Here is an 8344-nt window from a genome sequence, read left to right as displayed (position 1 = left end):
CAATTGGCTTATTTGCTGTACTCCAAAGTTGAGCAAAGAAAGGCTTCTAAACTTCCAAACTTATCAAAAGGTCATGCATGATGTTCAAGTCCTTGACTCTTCTTTATAGTAGCTTTGCTGAGATCTAATTCACATATCATAAAATTCAATCTTTTAAGTATACAATGCAGTGGATTTTAGTATACATACATTGTTGTACAACCATCACCACCATTAATTCCAGAGCATTTTCACCCACCCACCCCCCAACAAAAATCCCAAACTCATTAGCAGTCACTCCCCTTACTCCCCTCCCTTCAGCTCTAGGCAGCTACTAATCTACTTTCTGTCTCTGTGAATTTGCCCATTCTGGATATTTCATGTAAGTGGAATCATGCAATATGTGACTTTTGTGTCTAGTTTGTTTCACTTAGCATAATGTTTTCAAGGTTTACCCATGTTGTAACATGCATCACTACGTCATTTTTTTAATAGCTGAATAACATTCCATTGTATGGGTATATCGCATTTTGTTTGTCCACTCATCTGTTGATGGACATTTGGGTTGTTTCTGCCTATTGGCTATTGTGAATAGAGCTACTATGAACATTCGTATACAAGTTTTTATTTGCATGTCTGTTTTCAGTTCTTGCAGGTATATGCCTAGAAGAGGAATTGCTAGGTCATATGGTAATCCTCTGTAAAGCTTGTTGAGAAACTGCCAAACTGTGGCTGCACGATTTTACATTCCCATCACCACTGTATGAGGGATCCAGTTTATCCACATCCTCTACAGTACTTGCTATTTTCCTTTAAAAAAAATTATGGCTGTCCTTGGGGCGCCTGGGTGGCTCAGATGGTTAAGCATCTGCCTTCGGCTTGGGTCATGATCCCAGGGTCCTGGGATCAAGCCCTGCATCGGGCTCCCTGCTTGGCAAGGAGCCTGCTTCTTCCTCGCCCTTTGCTTGGGCTCTCTCGCTCTCTCTGTCAAATAAATAAACAAATAAAATCTTAAAAAAAAAAAAAAATGGCTGTCCTAGTGGGTGTGACTTGGTAACTCATTGTTGTTTTGATTTGCATTCCCTGATGACTAACAATATTGAGCATCTTTTTTATGTTCTTATTGGCCATTTGTATACCTTCTTTAGAGAAATGTCTATTCTCAAGTCAACTGTTTGTTTTTTTTAAGATTTTATTTATTTATTTGTCAGAGGGAGAGAGAGCACAAGCAGGGGAAGCAGCAGGCAGAGGGAGAAGCAGGCTCCCCACTGAGCAGGGAGCCCGATGTGGGGCTCGATCCCAGGACCCTGGGATCATGACCTGAGCCGAAGGCAGACCCTTAACCAACTGAGCCACCCAGGCGTCCCCCAAGTCATCTGTTTTTTAAAGTGGATTGTCTTTGTTATTGAGTTGTGTGATGGTGAGTTATATATATCAAATTGGCAAGGCTATGGTGCCCAATTGTTGAGTCAAACACTTGTTTACATATTGCTGTGAAGATATTTTGTAGATGTGATTACTATTTACAGTTGACTTTAAGTAAAAGAGACTACCCTTGGTAAGAAGGGTGGACTTCAACCCCATCAGTTGAAGACCTTAAGAACAAAAACTGAGGTTTCCTGAAAAAGAAAGAATTCTGCCTCAAGACTAGAAATCCTACTTGAGTTTCCAGCCTGCAGGCCAGACCCCATAATCATGTGAGCCAATTCCTTAAAATAAATCTATTTATATGTTTTTCTTTGTTTGTGTTTAAGTATGTATATACATATGTATTATATAAATAATATATGTACATACGTAAGTATATACTTCTGTAAAAATATGATATATAAGTATGCATATGTGCTGTATACACATGTGCACACACACCATCTATATGCATATATGTTCCATTGGTTCTGTTTCTCTGGAGAACCCTGGCTGATATAAATTGTTAAAGTTCTTTGTATATTTATATATTCTGGATACTAGATCCTTATTAAATATATGAAAATTGAACCTTTGTTTTGGTTAAGCCACTCCAGTTGGGTTCATTACATGCAGCCATAAAATCCTCAATGAATCTCAAGGTTTTCTGAGGAGGATCAGATAGAAAAATGCATGTAAAACACTTGGAACAATGCTTGACACATAACTCAGTTAATATTATTATTATTTTATCACATTCGAATTCATTTAGAGCAACGAGCCCTACACCACTCAGTAAGCCTTAAAGATATTCATTATTCAGTAAACGCTTATGAGTCTCTATTAAGTATATGATACTGTGTGGAGTATGATGCGGGCTCAACTTGGTGGTGTGCAGCCTGTGTAGTCATACAGGGTCCTGTGCCTGGTTTAATGTTCTGCTGCCATCACCTTAAAATTCTTATTAAGTCTTGAACAAGAGGTTCTGCATTTTTATTTTCCACTGGGCTCTGCACATTATGTAGCCAATTTTGTTGTGATGACTAGAAATTTTTTTGCTGTTCAGAATAATAACTTATGTTTCTAAAAATTACCATGTGTTCTTCAGGAAACATTAAATCTTGCTAACTATACTCTAAGAAGACTGAGAAATATACAGTACCTTCAGAAACATCTTGCCAAACATGATGTAAATACGTGAGACTTTGACATTTAACAGGTAAGCTTTACTTAACTGAAAAATTCACTTGTTTAGAAGAGTCAAGAGCCTGATAAATGAAATATAAATATATTTTGCAATAAAAAGAAAGAGTGCAACTGCAGGCTTTGTTGTGGTAGTAGTGGTTAGAAGTTGGGGAGTTTGCTTTGCTAAGGTTTTGGGGGATTAGGAAGTAAAACTTTGGAAGTAGTTATCTTCTCCCCAGTCATTATTGGTATGATACACAGGAACTCACAGTGAGCCATGAGACAAGTGGCTTAACCTCTCTTTGTCTTCATTTCCCTTTCTATAAAATGAGAATGATGAACAGCTGGCTAGTCTATGCACAGCATCAGATTTTTAGCCCTGTCCTTTTCTCTGAATTTTCCCTCTCAAAGACGTATTGAGCATCTACTATGTACTATGCTTCATTCTCAGCATTAGGGACGCATAGTTGAGTGAGGGTCCTTGTTCTCAAGATTATGTTCTTGGAAAGAGAGAGATGATAAACCTGCCAAGGTAAATAGGATCACTTCAGACGGCAGTAAATGTAAAAGAGGATTAAATGGGCGGAACTGTCAGGGAAAAGCTTTCTGGGGAGGTGACACGTAAGTTGAGATCTGAATGATGGCCATGAGGAAGTCAGGTGAGGATGTAGAGAAACGCATCCTTAACAGAAGGCACCTCAAGAGCAAAGGCCTCATGAGTGGAGTGGGCTTGGTTTGTGTGGAGACGGGGAGAGGCCATGTGACTATAGAACAGGAAGCAAGGGAGCAGGGCAGGCTGTGAGAGCAGATGGACGGGTGCCAGAGCAAGAAAGGCTTTGCCGCCCCAGGGCAAGAGTTTGGATTTCATTCTGGTTCAGGGAGAGGTCTTTGGAGGGTTTTAAGCAGGAGAAAAATGTAATCTGATTTATGCTTCAGAAAGATTCCCCTCGTTGGCTGCTCTCTGGAGGAATCAGATGGACTGAAGGTTGGCAAGGCTGGTGGCAGTGACCCCTTCAGGGGGTGCTGCGTCAGTCCAGGAGAAAGGAGATGGGGCTTTGGCTAGGGTCCTGGTCTTGGGAACTAGTAAGCAGTAGTTGGATTCAGGATATACTTTGGAAGTAGAGCTGACAGGACTTAGTGTTGGATTGAATATCAGGGTGAGGAAAGGAGAGAGTTTTTTGTTTTAATACATTTCACCGTAGAAAGCTTGGGAAATTCAGGGAAGCGTTCAGCAGGCTATGTGTTTTATTATGTAATATGATTTACATTTAATATTAAACCTAGCTTTCTCTTGCACAAGGAGACCTTTACCCTTATTGACCATTATTGCTACCCTTTTGAAGATTTCAGTGCACCTTATTAGACGCCTGGAAGATTCTTGAAATTAGGAAAAAAAAAAAAACAATAGGTGAGAAAAACCTGCTTCACCCTGCTTAATACAGAATTTACTAACTTTATTTGAACTTTTTCCTTTTTTTTTTTTTTGAGATTTATTTATTTTAGAGAGAGAGAGAGAGAGCACAAGCAGGAGGGGCAGAAATAGAGGGAGAGAGAATCCGAAGCAGACTCCACGCTGAGTGCGGAGCCCAATTCCGGGCTCAGTCTCACAACCCTGACATCACAACCTGAGCCAAAACCAAGAGTCAGACACTTAACTGACTGCGCCAGACACCCCTAACCTTTTAAACTTTTTGATGGTTGTTTTGTATAATATCTATTACCATCTCTATCAACTATCAGCAGAAAACATGACCTAATACTGTATTGGTTCTCTCCCTCTCATTTTTATTTCCCTTACCTATAAAAGTTAAATTTGCAGGTTCTAAGCTCAGAATCCTTTACTGCATGCACCAGCACAGTTCTTCATAAGGACTTCATGAGGACTTAACCTTCCACTGGCTTTTATCCCTTCTCTTAACATTCTAGGAGGCAAATATTGCCTAGATTACATTGTTCTATAGTGTTTTTAATTGTGTTCCTAATCCAGAGCTGTTCTATCTACCGGTTATTCTTATAAAAGAGGTGGGGAACTTGTGTCAAATGATGTTTAAAATTGACATTGTCTCCCAAATACCTTATCTTTCTCTTAACATAGAAGGTGACAGCCAGTGGTATATGAATTACATTGTCAACATACAACTGGTAGAAATGAGGGAAACTGAGTTTTAAACCTGAGAATGCACATCTAGGTTTGTAAGTATATACAGTCAAAACTCCTTAATGTAAGTCTCTATTTAAACTGTAATTTGGGAGCAACCACAGTGGGCATTTAGTGAGGTTCCAAATATCCCATGTGGACAGAACAAAAATATATTTTCTTTGTCCTTGCATGACTTGGAATTGTCTAAAATGTCAAGAAGAAAAAAATCTCATTAAAAAGATAGATAGATATTGTTAATAATAATATTGAAAGCTTTGGGCGCCTGGGTGGCTCAGTTGGTTAAGCGACTGCCTTCGGCTCAGGTCATGATCCTGGAGTCCCGGGATCGAGTCCCGCATCGGACTCCCTGCTCGGCGGGGAGTCTGCTTCTCCCTCTGACCCTCCCCCCTCTCATGTGCTCTCTGTCTCTCTCATTCTCTCTGTCTCAAATAAATAAATAAATCTTTAAAAAAAAAAAAAAATAATAATAATATTGAAAGCTTTTATGCCCCAGCAGTTGGTGCTGCTTATACCATTCAGGTGGATATCGTGTGCCTTACTTACACTCAGCTTAATTTTAAGATTTTAATAAATGAAAAAATCTGTAGGAAGTGTGGTATATTATCACACTTAAAGCAGCCAATTAAATTAGTCCCTTGATATAAGCTACTTTATAAACTCATTTATCACCCAAGTTAGCTTGGCCTGACCTGATAAGGATGGAAGCAATTTCTCAGTAGCAAAATTATTGATTTTTTTTTTGACAAAGCTCCTTTTCTAGTTTGATTTTCCTTCTTTTGTGCACTTCTATTCTTGTGTCACCTTCTCAGAGACTGGAGTCCCATTTATATGTTGGCAAGCAAAATGCTGTTTAAAAGAGTATGGGAAGCTGTATCTTAATGTCCAACCTAATTAGCCACACCTAAACAATTTATGAAGGCATTGTGCTCAATTTATCTTATTCAATAAACAGAAGAACATGTTGATTATCTTCTGAAGCTTGGCATGCTTGCCAAGCAAATGTCAATCCTTCTTTTGTTGCACTATTGAACCTTGTGTGCTCTGATACCTTTTCCCTGAATTTTCATACGGATTCCTACGTGTTAAATGATGATCATTTTGTCACATGCAATATTGACATAGATTATTTACTCGGCTAAACATTGAAAATGTTTCCCTTTATCAGTAACTTTTCATGGTTTGGCAAGGTATTTCCTCCCAGGGAAAAATTAGAAGGTAACTATAGCCTTTTACCAGATTTGAGAGATTTAAAGAAAATAACTATCTTATTACAAAAATTGCATCTGAGGGCAGTCTTTGTAAAAGATAGAGATTTTCCCAGAAAAATAAGGGGGGCAGGGTCATGGATGGAAGAGTACTTACACTTACTGAGTATCCATTATAAGCCAGAAACTGTGCTGGGAGTTTTATGTACATTATTTCCTTTAACATGAGGCTTTTCTTTTATCTGCATTCTGTGGTGAAACCGAGGCTCACGGAGGTCAAATAACTCATGCACCAACTAATGGGTATTTGGCCTGGGATCTAACACCAAGTCTACTGGACTAAATTCCATCCCTTCCATTCTACTATGCTTTGCTGCTTTGGTTGGCATGATCAGTGGGATTCCCACACTCTGAGGGTTGCAGCAACCCAGTGATCACAGCTCATTCAGATGCACAGAGTTCCCTTGACAGGTTTCTCAGTAGTGTTGATGGAGGGGCAAGAGACCCTTATTACATGTAATTCTGATCTTTTACCCAGGGTTAAAAGCATATAGTCTCCTAGTGTAAGTCTGGGATACCGAAAATCTCTCTGTGCCCTTTCACAGAGAAACGAGACTATCACTGCTTCCTAATAATGGTGGTCTGAGTTTTCTCTTGGTAGCTAGGATTTTGTTCTAAGGAAGGACATTATTATACATTTTCCTCTGTGCTACCCACAGAGGTAACCACTTAGGCCACTTAGGCCAACTGCATGCATTACTGATAGGTCCAGTGCCCTAGTTTTCTAGACTATTATTCTTAGTATTCATAAAGCTGTTGGGATGTCTGTTTAAGAGAAACCAACAAAGAATCATAAGAGTGACAATACTGTGCTTATCCACACTTTCATAAACATTAATGCTAAAAAGAAATTCCTTTTTGCTTTGGATTATATTAAAGTTCCTTAAACAGTCCATTTTTCTCAGGCCCCCCTTTAAAGGACTGTTGAATTCGAAAACAAGCAAGCAAAAAATGAGAACTGGTCTCAGAAATTTTTCTTAATAAAATATATTGGCATTTCTCTTACCCTGATACCTCTGATTTCCCCCAGGCCAAGGTTGAAGTCACCAGGAACCTTATTTTGAAAGAAGCAAAATGGAGTCCATCTGAGTAATCAAGTTAATTTCTTTCCAGCAACTAAGGACATCAGAGATCCAAAATAAGCTCAAATTTTAAAATTTACTTATTTTCTGACTATTAAGTTATATCATTTTACTAAAATTTTTAGAAAATGCACATGAAAGAAGAAAATTAAAATTATCTGTGATCACATACACCTAAAGATAACCATTATTAACATTTGATGTACGTCTTGTCTTTTGTATTTTAAATAACATTGGCATACTAATCAGGATTCTTAGCCTGCAAGCCACAGAAAGAGTGGCCACTCCTTGAATTAGAAAGGAATTTACTGAAAAGATATTTGGTAGCTCAGAAATTCATGAGAACACCTGGGGGACCAGTCCTGGAAAAGAGTAGGAGTAGAAGTGACCAAGGGAGTTGAAAACCAGATAATACCACAGAATTATTCTGGTGAAGCTCCCATACTGTCACGATAAAGACCTTTCCCTGAAGCCAATACTTCTGCCACAGCCAGCCCAGACACTGATGGAGGTGTTGCTGGTCCCACTGTCCCCAGAAACTGTGTCGTCTCACTGATAGGATGAGTTTTTGCCATCCTTGCTTCTGTGGCTCATTGGCTCCCAATTCCAAGTCTGGGTCAGTCTGGGTCCTTGATCAAGTCCAGGTTATATGTCTACTCCAGCTGTCAGGGGATGATGACGTAAAAGGTTCTTAATCCCTTGCCTCTGTAAAGGTAGGAGGCCTTCATGGCACAAGAATCACATGGTGGGAAATTCCCCAAACTTGGGATGGGAGTTTAGATGCTGAGCCGCTAAAATCCCACTTGATGTCTGCCACAATGAGCTCATACAGCTTTATATAGCTCTGTATCCTGCTTTTCTCTCAAGCATTAAATCATGACTATTTTCCTAAAACATGAAGTATTTTCCAAAATTAGGGTTTTCGGTGACTCTATAATAACAGTCTTGATTTGATCGATAAATAGCATATGTGATATTAACTGTCCAAAAACGGCTTAAAAAGCCTGGCGGTTACAAAGGTAGAAGCATCAATCTTAGCACAGAGCTATCTAAATTATTTTTCTAGCTTCAGTTAGCACTCAGCTGGGAGAAGTCAGCCTCTTGAGCTGACTTCATATCTTGGGGCACTGCCTGAAATGGCCTAGTTAACCTGAATGAGGCACGACTGACTAGAGAGGACAGGTTTGGAAGCTGCCTCTGCCTGCTAGGCTGGGGCAGGCAGTGGGGGCACAGGCCCCGCAGCAGGAGCTAGAAGGGAGTTCAGT

The 8344-nt window shown here is 39.5% G+C and overlaps 1 long non-coding RNA gene across 1 annotated transcript; it reads left to right on the top strand.

The window, feature by feature from the left end:
* Positions 1–1027: 1027 nt before the first annotated feature.
* Positions 1028–7135, top strand: LOC145722665 (uncharacterized). Its single transcript, XR_014147105.1, has 3 exons — positions 1028–1676; positions 2495–2605; positions 7028–7135. It is a non-coding gene; the product is annotated as an uncharacterized LOC145722665 (long non-coding RNA).
* The last annotated feature ends 1209 nt before the right edge of the window (positions 7136–8344 follow it).

Source organism: Leptonychotes weddellii, chromosome 7 (assembly GCF_054177405.1).
Source record: "Leptonychotes weddellii isolate Sample4059 chromosome 7, ASM5417740v2, whole genome shotgun sequence".
Classification (NCBI taxonomy): Eukaryota; Metazoa; Chordata; class Mammalia; order Carnivora; family Phocidae; genus Leptonychotes; species Leptonychotes weddellii.
Note: the sequence above shows the minus strand (reverse complement) of the source record. Positions and strands in the feature narration are given on the sequence as shown.